The sequence below is a fragment of the Lissotriton helveticus genome, chromosome 1_1 (assembly GCF_964261635.1).
Source record: "Lissotriton helveticus chromosome 1_1, aLisHel1.1, whole genome shotgun sequence".
In the NCBI taxonomy this organism is placed as follows: Eukaryota; Metazoa; Chordata; class Amphibia; order Caudata; family Salamandridae; genus Lissotriton; species Lissotriton helveticus.
This window is the reverse complement of record NC_136057.1, coordinates 1,657,975,665-1,657,994,358: the sequence shown is the minus strand read 5'-3', so window position 1 is coordinate 1,657,994,358 and position 18,694 is coordinate 1,657,975,665.

Sequence of the window (18,694 nt, the reverse complement as noted above, 5' to 3'; positions counted from 1 at the left end):
CAGAACCAATGTTTGCATCAGTACCTGGTTAACTCTGATTTGACCTCTCCCCAAGAATTGGGAAAGAAGGCAGCCAAATGGGTTGGCAACAGGGTTAAGCCGAACAACTACGGTAATGGAGGTGACCAGAAGAAGCAAGACTCTTCTAAGTCCCAGGATAAGGGTGGGGACAAGGGTAAAGATAAGAAAGAGTCTTCACAAGTACCCTAAAAACCTGCATCTGGGGGTGAGCCCCACAATTCCAAGAATGGCAAAAAGAAACCTTGGTGCTACCTTTGGAAGTTGAAGACCCATTGGACAAAGGATGCTGATTGTCCAAAGGCCACGGAAACGAATACTACTACTGGCCGTAAGGCACCTGTTCCCCCTAGCACAAGTACAAGTGGTAGTACAGCAACCAAGGGATTAGTGGGGTTAACCTTGGATTCTGAGATGGGTTCTGGCCTAGTCAGAAGTCCAGCTCAGGCTGTCGTAGTCTGTGATGTTGGCATAGATCTTGCCACCTTACTGGTAAGTCTCACTAGCCTGGGCAAGTACAGACAACAGCCTCTGATTAATGGAAAAAAAGCAATCAATCAATCAGGGAATTGTAAGCGCGCTACTCACCCTTGAGTGTCTTAAGGCCCTGGGGGGTGGGGGGTGGGGGGGGCGTTCCGCAAATCTGTCTAGCCAAAGAGCCAGGTCTTGAGGGTCTTCCTGAAGGTGTTCAGGGAGGGGACGCGTCTACTGTCTGCCGGTAGCTCGTTTCAGGTCCTGGCTGCAATGTGAGAGAAGGATCTTACGCCTGCTCTGGCTCTGTGGATGCGCGGGGTTTCAGCCAGTGCGAGGTTTGAAGATCAGAGGGTTTTTTTGGGTACGTGGAAGTTGATTCTGTCGTTTAGGTATTTGGGTCCGTTGTTGTGTAGGCATTTGTAGCCATGAGTGAGGATTTTGAAAGTGACTCTTTTCTCCGCGGGAAGCCAGTGGAGACTTCGTAGGTGTTGACTGATGGGTTCATGTTGGGGGATGCCGAGGACAAGTCTGGCAGTGGTGTTCTGTATTGTCTGGAGTTTGCGGAGTGGGTACTTGTTGATGCCGGTGTAGAGTGCGTTTCCATAGTCCAGCATGCTGGTGATGAGTGCGTGGGTGACTGTCCTAGACTCAGGGGGTATCCACTTGAAGGTCTTGCGGAGGATGCGGAGGACGTTTAAGTAGCTGGAGGTGACAGCGTTGACCTGTTGGTTCATGGTGAGTGATGAGTTGAGTACGATGCCGAGGTTCTTGGCGTGGTCTGATGGGGTGCTGTCCCATGCAGAAGGGGTGGTACCGAGGATGAGGACTTCTGTCTTCTCGGCGTTGAGCTTCAGGCAGCTGTTGGTCATCCAGACTGCGACGTCTTGCATTCCTTTCCGGAAGTTGAGTTTGGCAGTGGTGGGGTCTTTGGTGAAGGAGAGGATGGGCTGGGTGTCGTCGGCGCAGGATACGATGTTGAGGCCGTGTAGTCGGACGATGGCTGTGAGGGGGCCATGTATATGTTGAAGAGGGTGAGGCTCAGGGATGATTCTGGTCATGCTTTTTCTATCCTAATCTTTCCAATCCTTTGCTTCTTTGAACTTTTGTTTGATCTTTTTTACTCATTATCTATCCCTCTATTTTTCTACATCTATATTTTGTGTTTTTTTCAACTTTTCCTTACTTTTAAAGCTACTTTTTTAAACTCTTTTCTTTTCTTTACTTTTTTCCTATTCTTTTCTATTATTTTTTCTTCAGCTGTCCAGGACCATGCCAAAGGGAGCCGGGAAGAACAAGGGAAAGGGTCCCGCACCCCACACCCGGCTCCCATGCGGGCGATTGAGGGGGGAGCAAGTCGTGGCCCGGGAGATCTTTAGTGCGGAGGAGGTGGCCGCACTTGTTTTTTATGTCCAGCGCCACCTCCCCAAGACCGTATCGGCAGGTGGCAGGATCGCTGGTGGGTACGGGCTCCGGGAGCGTCAGCAGCTGTGAGGGAAGGTGTGCCGGGCCATGAACCGGCAGTTTCGGGTACGGCGCACCTACAGCCAGGCCACGCACCGGTGGTCCGATATCCTGGACCGTGAACACGACTGCTGGACCTGCTACGCGTCGAGATCCCCGGGCTTGGTGAGTAGTAGTAGCTATTTAATCACTACTCTGTTTTCTACTGCTCTATGTTATCATATTGCAAATGTTTTTTTTTTCCGAAGAGCAATAATGGTGCCGATTACATTGTAGGTAAATTATGTTTCAAAATCTTCTGTGATTGCATTGCAGGTGCACTGCTCGCCTGCTCAGTGGCGGTGCTACTATGCTTACTTGTTTTCGATTTTGTGCTCATTTAATTGGCCTGAGTGATTATGTATGAGTGTACTTTACAGAACTGCGTAATGCTAGACAGACACTAAGGGGCAGATTTACAATTACTGGGGCATCTCTGCAAAGTAGCAGGAATGCGCCAGTAATTGTGCGCCACGCCTCCACCTCCCATGGTGCGCCGCATTTACAATGCGGCGCACCATGGGGTAAAAACGACACAGATGCGTCACGCATCTGTGCCGTAAAGGCGGCGCATTGCTGGAGTTGCGTCGCAAGCACGACGCAGCTCCAGCAATGGTCTGGGGTGCCCTATCTCCCCAAAGCTGCGGCAAGCCGTACGTCTGCTTCAAGCAGGCGCAGGGTTTTGACGCAGCATTGGCCTAAAAGTGACTGAGTGAAATCTTGTAGATTTCACTCAGCCACTTTTAGGAGGCGCCCTCCCTTGCGCCGGAACACCCCTGATGGCGCAGGGCTTTACAACGTGATGCATCTCCCAGATGCGTCACTTTGTTAATATACCCCGCACCATGGCGCCTCTTTTGCGCTGCCGCTGCGTCACAAAAGTCATGCAACGACGGAACAAAAGAGCCGCAAGGGGCTTGTAAATCTGCCCCTAGAGACTCAAGTCCATTCCTTCCTTTGTACTCCTGCCACTAAGAAGAGATAGTGGTGGTGGATTGAAAGTTTGAGTATATTATGAATGGTTATTTAGTAGGAAACTTTTTAGTGTTCTCACTGGTCTGCAATCACGATGGACTGTGTCTGTCACTTCGCGTGCTGCGGAGTGCTGCCTGCCAGTCCTAGTCGAACCTTTTTGTAGTTGGTTTAGTGAGTTACATAACTTTCCAAGTAGACGGTCCGCGAATCCAGCAATACTAATATCCTAGTAGACCACATCAGATAGGTCAATACATTTAGTTTAATTGTTGTCTATTTCCCCGAAATAATTTGTTATTGTTTTTTTGAAATGTTTGATTTGGTTGACAACAATCATCCATGTTTGTGTCTTTCTTTCATGTTGTACATCTGCACCCCCCAGGGGCAAGGGGACACCGGAGGAGGAAGCGGTGCCGGCGGAGAAGGGACAAGATCAGGAAGGCCAGGATCGGTCCGGCAAGGGCTCCTCTGCTGGCCCCAGTAGGTTTTCCTGCTAATATTAATAATTATACTTCCCTATCTTTTACAGCACCTATTTTTTCCTAACGTTCCTCATTCGATTTTTTCTAAATCGTCTTTGATCTTCTTGTAGACTGTTTCTAAATTCTTATCCTGCCTCTACTATGACTCCCTGTGGTACTACTAGATTATTATTCGTCTGTCTGTGTAGCTAACTAAGCTTGCACAGTTGGCAAAAGGTATTAACAAAACTCCCATTCTATTCAGCAATAGCTCTATGCACTGAGTGCAGTCCTCTGGGTTGTCCATAATGTCTTTGGAAGTCTTCTAAATGTTTATGCTTTGACAATTCCCAACAATAAAATGTCAATGGCCACCAAGAAAGAATAAGATACTAGTTTACTTTTTGATTGGATAGGAGGACAATCCATACTACTACTGATGTAGGGACTATTCTGCACAAACAGAACTTTGGACACGAAATAGTGCATTGTTTATCAATTATAAAAGGCGCAGTTAGACTTTCCACATACCTCAGTTATAACAGAATTTAAACCCCCAATCTCCTTACTGACTAGCTAGTGTGTCAGATTCATTTAGCTCCCGAATTCATCGATGATTTATCCCCAATGATTATATAACCCAGGACATAAGAGTACGGAGTCAGAGTCCCAACCTCTCAGAGCCACGGCCTCATGCTTGCAAATTGCAAACCCTTTCGCTCACTGACTCATGACCAAAAACCACAGAGGCTATGTAAGTTTTAAAGCTTTATTAAAAGTAAAAACATTTATTAAAATCAAGTTCATCATACAACATAAACGGTGGATTGAAAAATGAAAAGTGCTTAGTGATTTCACACATTAATTGTGGGCGAGCCCTCACCAGGTTGTAACTTCAAGTCTTCTTTGTGGTGCTGAATTGTTGCTGACTCCGTCCAAGTGATGAGGATCTGATCTTGCTCTTGTTCTTAGAAGGGAAGCTTCTGTCTGTTATAAGAAAAATGGTGCGTGTTAAAAAGCAAGCATTCATCAGTTGTGCCAAAAAGTGCAGCAATACATGTTACGGCTAAGCATAACTAAAAAACAACCTTCCCTGAAAAAAGGGCAATTTGTAGTTTAGGCTAGAGAGTCACAAATTATTAAATTTGTTTGTGTAGTCGTATTTTTTCATTCCTAGACAAACACTAGGGAGTAGTGTATATCGCATCTAAGAATCTGAAATGTATTTTCTAGGCAGAACATCGGCACAGCCTTCCACCGGTGCCGGGGCCAACGCGGAGGTGGGCACCCCTGGGGCGGAGGTGGTGGAACAGCCATCCGAAACTGCTGTGGGGGATGCCACGGTAGTGGCGGGCAGTGGTAAGCTATTATATTCCTTACTTATTGAGATTGCAGACTGCAGAGTGTGCTCTCTGCACGGGAGTATATGTTGTACAGTACAAGTATACTTTACTGTTAAGAAGACTTACAAATTTAGAACTAATTTCTTATCAACCAGGTAGTAGCCTCCTCTAAATTGATTTCAACTCAGCTGTGAAAGTTTTATCAAGAAGCCAAGTCAGATCAGAGATGAACTTGATGGATGGGATGAACGGAAAGGGAAAGAAGGGTGTAAGTAAGTGTGGAAGGACGAACGAGTTACAAGTAATGATGACTGGCAAAGAATGATACGTGTTTTTGAATGCTGCCCGAGGTGGCTGGGAATATGATGCATGGCCGGTTGATGGATGAAGCAAGGATGGGTGGAAGGAGAAAGGGAAGAGGACTGCATGGCTTGCGGTTTCCAAAATAAAATGAAAATGTTGTTTCTCCGTGAGAAAAACTAAGGTTTGTCCAGTTGAGATATTAAGAAGAATGATTGACATTTTCTTTGAATGGATGGATACCTGGATCATGGTACTATCTGACTCATAGATAGCATATGTGGATGTAGACAGAGTAGACGGTCACTGGATGAAGTAAGTGTTACTTTGAAGAGCATGTAACACCGCACCCGCACGTCCGTTCCAGTGTAGCAAAGGCAAGGAAAAGAAGTTCTAATTTTTCCGAATCCTACCATGAATAGTAGCAGTAGTTTGTTGTATTGAAAGCACAGCATAAATACGGGGGCCACTCACTACCTCTGTTAACAATTTTAGTACTACTCTGTCATTCATGTGTGGCCTATTAGTGTTCACTCAATAAAAAACAAAGCACCTAAAGGTCTCCCATATGTAAGCAAATATCCTGTGAAGGGATAGATAATCATATTATTTATCTTCATCATTTTCCTTTTCTAGTAGTCATTGGCACTGCAGGGTGATAGTTAAATTCATGAAGCAGTAGCCCTTGTAACAGAGTATTCTCAGTGCCACCCATAATAGAAAATTAAGAGCTTCACCACCTGCATGTACTGCACTGGTACAGTAACGCAAGTCTGTGTCATCATGGCTTGCGTCTGTTTTTCTCGGGTGCAAGTTGACTGCGCTGGCATTATGCCGGCTTCCAGAAGTTTACGTACCAATTTCGCTAAACAAGAGAGAAGAATAAGAATAAGACTAGTGTACTGTCATAGTCGAATGTAGTGAGTCCATATAGTTCTCGTAGAATTTATTCCTGAAACTCCCACTAATGTTAGAGCAGAGGCTGACAAAGTGGGAGGTTAGATAGATACAGGCCACAAATGTTATGTACTGTGCTTGCAAGTTGCTAGTTCTACTGTGACACAACTTTCTGCTGAATTATTTTGTGTTAATCTTAAAGAGCATTGGTTACAGTATGTTTTTCTTTCTTCATATAGATGCTCCTTCCAAACTGACTCGGAAGGAGCTGGCTAGACGGGTCAGGCAAAGGAAGCTGGAGGCGATTGTTGCCGAATATCGGCGGCTGGTGGCCCAGGAGGAGGAGGATACGCAGTCCACAACAACATCCACCACAACAGATGCATCCTCCTCCGCGCTCCCTGGGTCAGCCAGTCAGTGCAAGCCTCCAGTGGTACGGAGCCGTGGTACCGCAGCCACCTGCCACCGCCAAGCAGCCAAAAAATCAGCTGCCCCCCACAGCAGGTGCAAGGCCTACATCCACGCCTAACCCTCAGGGTGTCCAACCTTGAGCAGGAGATGGGGAGAATGAAAAGCCTACTCAAGAACCTCCACAGGGAGCAACGGGCCAACCTGGCCAAAGGACAATGCCGGCGGCAGTAGAGGAGGAGAGACTGTCCCTTGCCCCTTTTTTAAAGACTTTTGGGGGGGTGGGAATTGGGAGTTGGGGTTTTTCTTGGACTATGGGGACTTTTTCACAGACATTCTTTGGGGTTAGGGAGGGGGGTGGTCGCGTCTTGCGGGAAAGTTTATTTTTGTTATGTATTTAAATAATTATTTACTTGCAACTTAAACATTGCATATGCGTACTTTTTACTGTTTTGCGGGGGGGTTACCTGTTCGTTTGTTTTCCTGAAACTTAACTGGCTGCTTGATTCAAATAGTCTAATTAATCGGCCACATGTTTACAAAAGTAAGTGCCACTCACAGAGTTAGTGAATTAAATTGTCCTACTACTTTAGTAGTACTACCGTCAGTCTCTCCTCTCTTCTACTACTCGACTATTCTTCCTCCCCCCCAAATACTTATCTTACCTGTGATTCGTGTTTGAGAATAGGGCTAGGCACAGGGCTGGCTGCATGGCAACTGTCGATGAAGGTTGGCAATCCTGGGCGGATGAAATGGTATCGTTGTGATGGTAGTAGTGGTGGTACACAGTGGCAGTACAAAGCAGCATATGAAAAAAAAGAAAATGAAACCTTGAGTGGCCTGAGCGGATCATTACAACAGTACGATAGATAGCATAGTACACAAGAACAGTGCCATAATTTAGCCTAACAAATGCTAGTTTCCTAAGTATACTAGTTGCATGGAGTTTGGCTTTGGCTACTACAAGAAATAGTACCGAAGGTGAAGGACACAGCAGTGTAATCATTCGCCACGTGTAGGAGGAGGATGTTCTTGATGATCAATACAGTTGATGGCGGCCATGAAAAATCTGATTTGATTTTCAAATAGTCCTGGGTCTGTGTAAAGCTGAGTAAGAATATCTCCTCGGATTCCTTCAACCAGATTTTCTGTTGCTTTGACCTTATCCTCCCCAGCAAGTGTGTGGAACTATTGTTGTAATTTACTCACACCTCAATTAAAACCACACAGCCCAGGGAAAGAGTGTTAGGGTTTGAAACTTGGATGGGAATGGGGTTTGTGGGGAAAGTTTTGTGGAGAGAGGAAAAAAAAACACAGCATGGACAAACAACAAATGAAGATAAACAAATCTTTGGATACGAAGCTATTCATAAATCTTTTAAGGAACATAAAGGAAGTGCGAGCACTACTGCATGCATGACGTTTTTTGCTGGATAGGTTACTGTAAAGTAGAAGTACTTTCTACAATGTACTATGAAGAAACAACAATGTGACAGGACAGGGCTGCAGTAATTACGCAATTTCACTTGCGTATCTGCCCTCAGAGAGAAGAATCACTTAGTACATTAAATTAGGTTAAAAAATAGCAAAGAAAAAAGTATACAATGGCTGGAGGGATGAAATGAAGCCGAGAGAAAACAAATGCAGTGTCACACTCACAGAAGTTCACAGCAATAACATTACTTAAAAGATAAGTCAAAATGAAGATGCATACTGTAACTGTATGTGTTGTTGTAGTTGTCCTGTTGAATTTGGAAAGTTGCATGCATCCAGCCATTTCCTCTTTCGCGGTACTCCTCCATTCCATCTGACGCTCTGCCGATCAATGTTGGGGACCAGAAGACACCTTGTCCACTGCCTGCCTGGCGGATGCTGAATTGCGGGTCGCTAAGCCTCAGGTCATCCTTTTTGTCATTACACAGGGTAAAAGCCGGCCTGTAATTGTTTATGGAAAAACAGGAAGTGATATTAAAACACCACTGAGAAAAAAATATAAGGTACGCTGTGTAGTGCAAAAATAACACTTTCAGTTTCAGAGTCGACAGTATTACATAACATACAAGCATCATTTCGAAAGTGCGTACTCTGAGTCTCCCTTTCAAGGATAAATAAGTGTGGGCCAAATTTGCGGATCTTTCCCCTCAAGCTATGTGTAAAGTGTAAACAGCGATTTCAGAACCCTAACCCTAACTCTAACCCTAACCCTAAATCTAACCCTAGGCCCTAACCCCCCTTTTTCACCATGGATTTAGTCCAAACCACTTGATTCCGATACTAGACCTTCCCAGCAATGCCCCAAGACCCGCCAACCCACCTGCAAAAAAGTAGAACCCCCCCAAACAGGCAAAAAGCAAAAATTCAAAAACGGGGACTTAGAAATATTTAGGCCTAGTTCCAAAAACACTCCATGTGCGCTCTGCAGCTAGGCCCTAACTCCCCTTTGCCACCATGGATTTTCTTCAAACCACTTTTAATCAAAACTATCCATACCCAGCGTTGCTCCAAGACCCCCCAACCCCCCTCCCCAAACACCAGGAACCCCCCAAGCAGGCCCCTGAAAACACAAAAGTGAGCGAAAACTCTGAAAAGTGAAAAACTTTTTCACCATGGATTTTCTCCAAAGCACTTTTATCCGGTATTAGACCTTCCCAGCAATGCCCCCAGACCCGTCAACCCAGGCGAAAACAAGTTTAACACCCCCAAACAGCCAAATAGCAAAAACGGAAAAACTCACACTGAAATATTTAGGCCTCATTCCAAAATCACTCCAAGCCCGCTCTGCAGCTAGGCCCTAACTCCCCTTTTCCACCATGGATTTTCTGAAAAACAAATGCAATCAAACTTAGACTGTGCCAGCACTGCTCCCAGATCCCAAAACCCACCCCCAAACACCAGGAACCCCCCAAACAGCCCCCCAAAAACAGGCAAGTGAGCAAAAACGGAAACCAAAATTCACCATGGATTTAGTCCAAACCACTTGATTCCGATATTAGACCTTCCCAGCAATGCTCCCAGACCCGTCAACCCAGGCGAAATAAAGTAGAAGACCCCCAAACAGGCAAAAAGCAAAAATACAAAAACGGGGACTTAGAAATATGTAGGCCCAGTTCCAAAATCACTCCATGCGCGCTCTGCAGCTAGGCCCTAACTCCCCTTTGCCACCATGGATTTTCTTCAAACCACTTGCAATCAAAACTATCCATACCCAGCGTTGCTCCAAGACACCCCAACCCCCCCAAACACCAGGAACCCCCCCAAGCAGGCCCCCGAAAACACGAAAGTGAGCAAAAACTCTGAGAAGTGAAAAACTTTTTCACGACGGATTTTCTCCAAAACACTTTTATCGGGTATTAGACCTTCCCAGCAATGCCCCCAGACCCGTCAACCCAAGCGAAAACAAGTTTAACACCCCCAAACAGCCAAAAAGCTAAACCGGTAAAACTCACACTTAAAAATATTTAGGCCTCATTCCAAAATCACTCCAAGCGCGCTCTGCAGCTAGGCCATAACTCCCCCTTTCCACCATGGATTTTCTTCAAACCACTTGCAATCAAAATTAGACCTTCCCAGCAGTGCTCCAAGACCCCACGACCCAGCACCGCAAATCTAAAACACCCCCAAAGAAACCCCCAAAAACCTGCAACACTGGTATATTCAAAACATGGCAAATTGCGCTGTTCACAAAAAACACAAAAAACCAACAGCAATTGGTTTCAACAGAGACAGCCAGCCATTGCTGTCCACTGCATGCCATCTTCTCATTATTCATTACCTGTTCTACTTTTTGTCCGCATCTTCTTCGGAAAGTGAGGGCCCACAGGGCAGCCTCTCCTGTCAATTTCAGAATTAAGTCTGTCAACAATCTGCAAGCATGTAGTCAGTCAGTTATTTCAGTCCCACTTGAGGGGACTCGTCTACGAAGACAAAGTTTATTTATTCTCCAGAATCCATCCATCTGCCTTTAGGGAAATGGATAGGGAGAGTCTGGAGGAGGAGGATAGAGGAGCATGATTGAGTTGTGAACTGGTGAACATCAGGAATGCAGACTGCGGCACCTTCAAATCAATAAGGAAAATAAGATGAAGACAGTGCTGATGATGGACTTGTTGTGATTAGGTGATTAGAGTTTTGTTGTGGTAAAAGTTGCAAAACAAAGAAAGACACACAGGAATAAAAGTGAATAAGGACGAAAAAAAGGAAGTAATTTTCAGGCCTCGGTGTCAGGGAAGTAGAGCTCGTCCTCAAAGTCTATGAATTGAGACGGGAGTAGGTCAGGTGACTGAGAAGAACTTCCGTCGGCGTCACCTAAGTCAGTGTCCTCTTCTTCCTGCGTGCATTCACGTATTTTGTAATAGGGTGGTATGAAGTGCTGATTAATCTTGATTATTGTTAACCTCTCCACATTTTTGGGCGAGAGGCGGGTCCTTTTTGAAGTTACAATGACGCCAGCAGCACTGAAAACACGTTCAGAAGACACGCTTGTGAGTGGGCAAGACAAATATTTAGAGCCAGGTTGGTGATCAGTCGCCATACAGAGCTTTTCCTATACCAATATACCAATGGGTTCTCATTATGACAGACCTCTGTTGGGTCATCCAGATAGGCCTGCACCACCGACTCAAGGTTCTCCAGGGTTGCTCCACTTTGCGTACCATCTGCGACCTTTGCAGCAGTGGACCGAGCAAACCCTTGCTGAGTTAGCCAATCTGATTCCGACAATATTTTTTTGGGGCCTGGTGCAGGTGAGGATGATGATACGGTTGCTGGTGTCGTTAACGGCTGTGAGGGAAAGTGACTCCCTTCGGCTCCAGATTGAGAAGTGGAACTTGACGCCAGATGGCCTGCTGATTCAGTTGTACTTGTGCTGCCTCCTTGAAGGTTCTGCCGCTCTTTTTCGAACCGAGTGGCTGACAGAGCTAGCCAATGTTTGTACTTTGAAACATCTGCTTCACCAAAAGGAATGAATGCTTTGCTAGCCACTGCCTTTTTGTACCGTGGATCCAGAATAGTGGCACACATGTAATGTTGTTCTGTATGTATGTTTTTAAGCCTTTCATTGTGAAGTAGGCGCCTTAATAATTTCTCCGCCAAATCATATGCTTCTCGCTTTTCACCATCATCTCTTGAACGTTGAAGACACGTCCTTCAGTTGGTGCTCTAGCATGAGCAACAATGGGATAGCTTTGCTCAAAGAACAGTCCTCCCTGCTGACTTCACGCGTGAAGATCTCAAAAGGACGAAGCATGTCTGTCAGGCTTGCAATTAGCTTCCATTCCTCCAACTCTAGCCTCATCTCTTTCTGAGTAGAACCCAGTTTATAGACATACTCATTTATTATCTCCCACTGCTCAGACAGACGCTCAAGCATGTAAAAGGTTGAGTTTCAACGTGTTGCCACCTCCTGGATTAGTCCTTAGACTGGCAGTTTACGTTCATGTTGAATGCTCCTCAGCTGCTTCCGGACCTTAAAAGAATGGCTGAAATGTGTGCAGATTCTTCAGCAGATGGTCAGTAATTTGATGACTGGGTCTTCTTTTTTCAAGAATTCTTGCACCACGATGTTAATACTGTGCGCCAAACACGGCACTCTGAAATATTCACCATCAGTCATGGCCCTAACTATATTACTGTCATTATCCGTGGAAACATAACCAACTATGCGATTTCTTGGATGCAGCCATTCATTGACCTTCCTGTTAAACTCCTCCAAAAGGTTAGCTGCAGTGTGAGATTTCTCCATGGCAAACATGCCTAGTGTTGCATGTTTGCGAGTAGCTTGAAAAACTGTGTCTGTGTCAACACCTGCTTGTTTTAACTGTTGTGTGACCCCCTGCAAAAGAGACCCAGTGTGCAGTGATGCACATGTAATCAAGGGCTTGGCAACTGGTCCACATATCTGTTGTCATGTGGATAGTGTGAACAGCACTCTTCAGAATAGCTGCGCCAATCACCTCCAGCACATCTTGATGTAGTGCTGGAACAGCAACCCTGGCAAAATAGGACCGGCTAGGAACCTTTCATTTAGGGCAGACTGTTGCCACAAATTAAAGAAAACCCACCCCTTCCACGAAAGAGAAAGGGAGAAGGTCCAGCGCTAGCATTTTAGCCAGCTTTGCGTTATACAGACGTACCTTTGGGTGGTTGCGTTCAAATGGCGTATCCGACCAAAACACGCTGATAATGGTGGGCTGGACCGTTTTACGTGATGATAATGATGATGATGCAGACTTCAAACCAGTTAGGATCATTGATTTAGTTTTTTGCATTGATGTCTGTCCCAGATTCTTAGTGTGCCTCATACATGTTGCAGGGGTAGAGGGTGTGGGCACTACCACTGCAGTGCTGCTGCCAGGGGTACTGGGTGTACCAGAAAAAATATCGGTCGGTTCTTGACTTCCACCCTGCACAATCAGCCCCTCGTCAGCATAAGATGCAATGTCAATGGATACATTTGGATCAGTTCTACTTTGGGGTTCCTGGATCGCACTTAGGTGCGCATACCACTGGATAGGGTGGTGTTTTTTGAGATGACCTCTCTGGCCTCCGGTACCATAGTTGGTACCAAGCTTACCCCGACTAACTGATACTTTACAAACCGAACAAATGACCATGTTTTCCGCCTTTTGGCTAACAGTAAAGAAGTCCCAAACTGGGGACTGGAAATGTCTGCTGGTGGTGGAAGTGCTACTTTGACTTGCAATGCCAGATGAAGTGGAGGATGGGCGTGGCTGAATTTGTTTCTGTTGTTCACTTACAGCACCACTACTTGAGGTAATGGAGGTCGAGCTGGATGGAGGTCCCTGCCGGACCTTCTGACGAGAAAATATGGAAGCTGTAGGTCGTTTTGGTGTTGTAGTTAACTGCATTGGTGGTGGTACCAGTGCCACACCGCCCACATCCCGCTCAACAGCCATTCGGGATAGGGTGAAAATGTTTGTCTGCTGCATGCCCGCTGTGGCTGGAGTGACGTCTGTGATGACTGGGTCATCGTCAGACTGTTCATCAGCTGCAAAAGACACCACTTCTTGTTCGTCGTCATCAACCATAAGTCGAAGCCTTGCGGGAACCTTCCTTTTAGGCTTAGCTACCTTTGTCGGCTCATGGCGTGCCTCACTGTCAGACTGCATTGCTGGGTTCCAATCACGATCAAGGTCATCAGAATGAAGGGGGCTTGAAGAAGAACTTGTAGAAATAGTAGTAGCAGCCCTCCTTGACCTTTTTCTTGCTGGGGATCTGGAAGACAATAGATCATCCTCAGGAAGAGTGGCTTCCTCGGATGATACCTCCACTTGAATATCAATTTCCTGATGTGCTCCTACTTCTGGAGGAACAAGCTTTGTAGGCAGTTGTGCCGCTCCATGATCCTCTAGTTGCACCTCTCCATGCACCTCTACTTGCGCCTCTCCTTGTGCATGTACTTGCGCCTCTCCTTGCCCATGTACTTGCGCCTCTTCTTGCCCATGTACTTGCGCCTCTCCTTGCCCATGTACTTGCGCCTCTCCTTGCCCATGTACTTGCGCCTCTCCTTGCCCATGTACTTGTGCCTCTCCTTGCCCATGTACTTGCGCCTCTCCTTGCCCATGTACTTGCGCTTGAACTAGTTGCACTTGTGGTTGTCGTTGCGGCTGTGATTGTTGAACACTCGCCAGCTGAGTTACACCCGGCGTTGATTGGATGGTACTTTCTTGTGATGAGCCAACATCACTGGTCGATGGTGATTGAGAAACTAAAGTGGCTGCCTCAGCAGCACTCATGGTCTTGGACCTAACTTGGCGTGGTGGCACTGAGCCCAATGAAGCGGAGGTGCTGCTTCCAGCTTGGTCCCCGGCGGACACCGCTGCTGCTGCAGGCGTAGTTTTTTTTCTCCCAAAAAAGGTGTCGGTGGGCACACCAGTCTCCTTGGTAGGTGGTGCCACTTGCTTCTTCTGCTCCTTCTTACGGGCAGTGGCACTGGCAACTTTTTTCGCTGAGGCGCTACGGCCACGTATCTTTGGGGCCATCTTCTTCAGATGTCAGAACAGCAGGCCGCAGTTGCATGAGTTGCATAGTTGTCTTGTCTGTGTCCACACGTGATGTCACGTGACGTTGTGCTGCACACACCGCTGCAGGACTTCTTCCTGGCACTGGTGGTTCTCTTTTGCACCTAAAAACAATGGAAGCCAGAGGAACATCAGTTAAACACCCCAAAAAGTCGAAAAACACAATCAAATCACCACAATCCAATGCCATCCATGCCCTCAATGATGTTTAAATTCAAGGCACCCCACAGAAAAAATTGGTCCATGCACCACTGAGTACCCCTGGGCCTAATGGATGAAAGCAAGGCAACCTGGGTGCAGGCCTGAGCACACCGCCTGGCTTCAAAATGGCCCCTTGACCCCCACCACATGGCCAGGCCCTGCCTGGACCAGGCCTCAAAATGGCCCCCACACACATGGCCAGGCCCCAGCACCACTCCAAAATGTCAAAAAACACACACAACTCACCACAATACAATGCCATCCATGCCCTCAATGATGTTTACATTCAAGACACCCCACAGAAAGACTTGGTCCATGCACCACTGAGTAGCCCTGGGCCTAATGGAAGAAAGCAAGGCAAACTGGGTGCAGGCCTGAGCACACTGCCTGCCTTCAAAATGAGCCCTTGACCCCCAGCTACATGGCCAGGCCCTGCCTGGACCAGGCCTCAAAATGGCCCCCACACACATGGCCAGGCCCCAACACCACCCCAAAAAGTCGAAAACCACACACAAATCACCACAATCCAATGCCATCCATGCCCTCAATGATGTTTATATTCAAGGCACCCCACAGAAAGACTTGATCCATGCACCACTGAGTACCCCTGGGCCTAATGGATGAAAGCAAGGCAACCTGGGTGCAGGCCTGAGCACACTGCCTGGCTTCATAATGGCCCCCTGACCCCCACCACATAGCCAGGCCCTGCCTGGACCAGGCCTCAAAATGGCCCCCACACACATAGCCAGGCCCCAACACCACCCCAAAAAGTCGACAAACACACACAAATCACCACAATCCAATGCCATCCATGCTCTCAATGATGTTTACATTCAAGACACCCCACAGAAAGACTTGGTCCATGCACCACTGAGTACCCCTGGGCCTAATGGAAGAAAGCAAGGCAAACTGGGTGCAGGCCTGAGCACACTGCCTGCCTTCAAAATGGGCCCTTGACCCCCAGCTACATGGCCAGGCCTCAAAATGGCCCTACCCACATGGCCAGGCTCCAACACCACCCCAAAAAGTCGAAAAACAAACAAAAATCACCACAATCCAATGCCGTCCATGCCCTCAATGATGTTTAAATTCAAGGCACCCCACAGAAAGACTTGGTCCATGCACCACTGAGTACCCCTGGGCCTAATGGATGAAAGCAAGGCAATCTGGGTGCAGGCCTGAGCACACTGCCTGGCTTCAAAATGGCCCCTTGACCCCACCACATGGCCAGGCCCTGCCTGGACCAGGCCTCAAAATGGCTCCCACACACATGGCCAGGCCCCAACACCACCCCAAAAAGTCGAAAAACACACACAAATCACCACAATCCAATGCCATCCATGCCCTCAATAATGTTTACATTCAAGACACCCCACAGAAAGACTTGGTCCATGCACCACTCACTACCCTTGGGCCTACTGGCTAGTGTAGCTTTACAGGCACCCCAAAATAAAATAAAAAAATCCACATATAGTGAGCTAAAATTCAATGACATAAATGAGATTTAAGTTCAACAAAACTCACAGAAACAGTTATATCATGCACCCATGACTAACCCTGGGCCTACTGGATATTGTGGCTACTCACAATATATTTTTTTTTAAGTTGTGAAAAAGTTTTAAAATTGTAGTTGTAGCAACTGCAATGCCCCAAACAAACAACACCAACTTACTTGTAAAATCTCAAATCCAAAAGTGAAGTTCAAAAAGTCCTCAAATGCAAATATCCAGGGCTCGAGTGGCATCTCGCCCTGACAGGAAGTCCGAGGGGCCGGGACGGGCAGGACCGGAAGTTCCTGGTGGACGGACAGCGGACCATCGCCGAGCGGGCATTCAGCCGTTTTGAGCCGGGTGACGGCAGCGGAGCCCCACCAAGCAGCGCAATCAGACCCCGGGACGGGGGCGGCTTCGACGGCTGCGGATCGGCGGAGGCGGAGGACGGCTGGAGACGCTGTTAGTGCGTCATCGCTCTCGCGCCTGCGACCAACAACTCCTGCCATTTACTGCGTCCTCGGCTGGGGGCGCAGGGGCCGCTTATGCACTGTCGAGCCCAGGTGAGCGGACAGCGAGCATAGCGGAGTGAAACTGCGCACCCACACGGCGGCCCAGAACCAGGGAGGGGTGCCGGACGGAGAGGTGCGGTGCTCGAGATTCGGGCGGGGAGCGCCCCCCTCACTCGAGGGCACAGTAGCCATACTATCACGTGCGGCAAGCCGACTGCCGCGTTCTCCCCGAGGCATACCGCTCCCGTCGCATCTGTGGGGTCCCATTGGGCGGTGCCCCACCAAGTAACTGTGAGAGTGTGCGGAGAGAGTGCGGTAGACCAGAGCATCACTGGGCCGCTACCAAGGGCACGCGCCTGTGGACATTGAAACGGAGTGCACTGAAATTCACGGCCCTCTAACCAGGAAGCAGACATAATCTAGCCACAGTCGCCGACCACTGTGAGGACTCGTGTGGGAGACGCGCGTCGCACAGAAAGTCGTGATGGCCGGGAAAGGAACCAGAGGGGGCGCAGCACAAACCCGCCTCGAGAAATACGCTTATAATAAAGGAGCGTCCTCACCGTCAGAAGGGCAGCAATCAGGCCGGAAAACTGCGGATGGGGCGGGCGAGAGCCCAAAGGCAACGTTGGATGATGTGATGCGCACCTTGATGCAGGTCCAAACCACGGTGGGCTCCATTTCCACAGAAGTCACGTTACTGAGAGCGGACCTTCACAAAATCTCAGAAAAAGTGGGCTCACTGGAGGTGGTAACAAAATCACTGGTTGAAGATGTGTCGGAGTTGCAGACGGCAATGGAACGTGTCACGGCGGAAAACAAAGCGTTGAAGGAAAAGCTGGACGATCAGGAAGGGAGGTCAAGGAGGAACAACATAAGGATCCTGGGAGTTCCGGAATCGGAGGGCAGGGAGGCGATGGACCTGTTCGTAGAAGAACTGATCAAAACGGAACTCAAACCCAGGGGCTTATCGGCGTTCTTTTCAGTGGAAAGAGCACACAGGGTGCCGGGGGGCAAGCCGCAACTGGGGGCCCCTCCGCGACCAATCCTGGCTCGCATGTTTAACTTTCGTGACAGGGACGCCATTTTGCAGGCGGCCCGGCGCTCCCCTCCGAACAAGATACAAAATGCGACTCTTGCCTTCTTTCCGGACTACACAGCGGAGGTCGCGCGACACCGGAGAACGTTCCTGGACGTTAAACGTGAACTGAGATCACAAGACATTCCATACTCCATGATTTTTCCAGCCAGACTGCGGATAGTCGCGGAAAACAGGACTTGGTTCTTTGACACCCCAGAGATGGCGCGAGAATGGCTTGATGGATGGAGGCCGGCTGCCCGGCAGCGTAGAGAAGGAAAGACGAACACTGACCGCACCGCCGAGGGCCGCACGAGATCGCTGACCCCGGACCACACACGAAGGGAGCGCTCGCCGAGATCAGATAGAGGAGAGAAGGACTCTGACACGGGACAATAGTCACCCGAGGAATGGGGTCGGTCGGCGCACGGGGTGATCGCCTGAGAGTCTGCCTGGGATATCGGGCGAAGGGCCCTCGAGAGGAGTACGAGAGGCCGCAGATCATGGGGCACTCCTCACCTCAACGAGCAAGTATTGAATTTAAGTTGGGGAATGAGCACTCTGCTAGGTTGGGGGGGCGGACAGTTCTGAGTCCGTTTGGCATGAGGGCATGGAGGGGGGTTGTTCGAGAGGGTTTGGGTTTCCAAGTTTACACCTTGATACAGGGGATGGATGACTGTTTAATGCAAGTTAAAGGAACACAAGGCGAGATAGCTCTGCGCAAGGACACTGTCATTTCCCGTTACGTATATAGGAGTTCCCTAGTGGCAGTCATCATGGCGGCACCCAGAATTGCACTATGGCACACACTAGACGGGCAGATGCTACAGGGGTAGGCCCCCACCAGCTGGCACAGGTGGCACCACTGCAACTTATGACCTGGAATGTGAGAGGGCTGGGGGACAAAATCAAGAGGGGCTTAGTGATACAGGGCATCAAGAGAGCTGATCCAGCGTTGGTGCTACTGCAGGAGACACACTTGGTGGGCACTGCTAGCC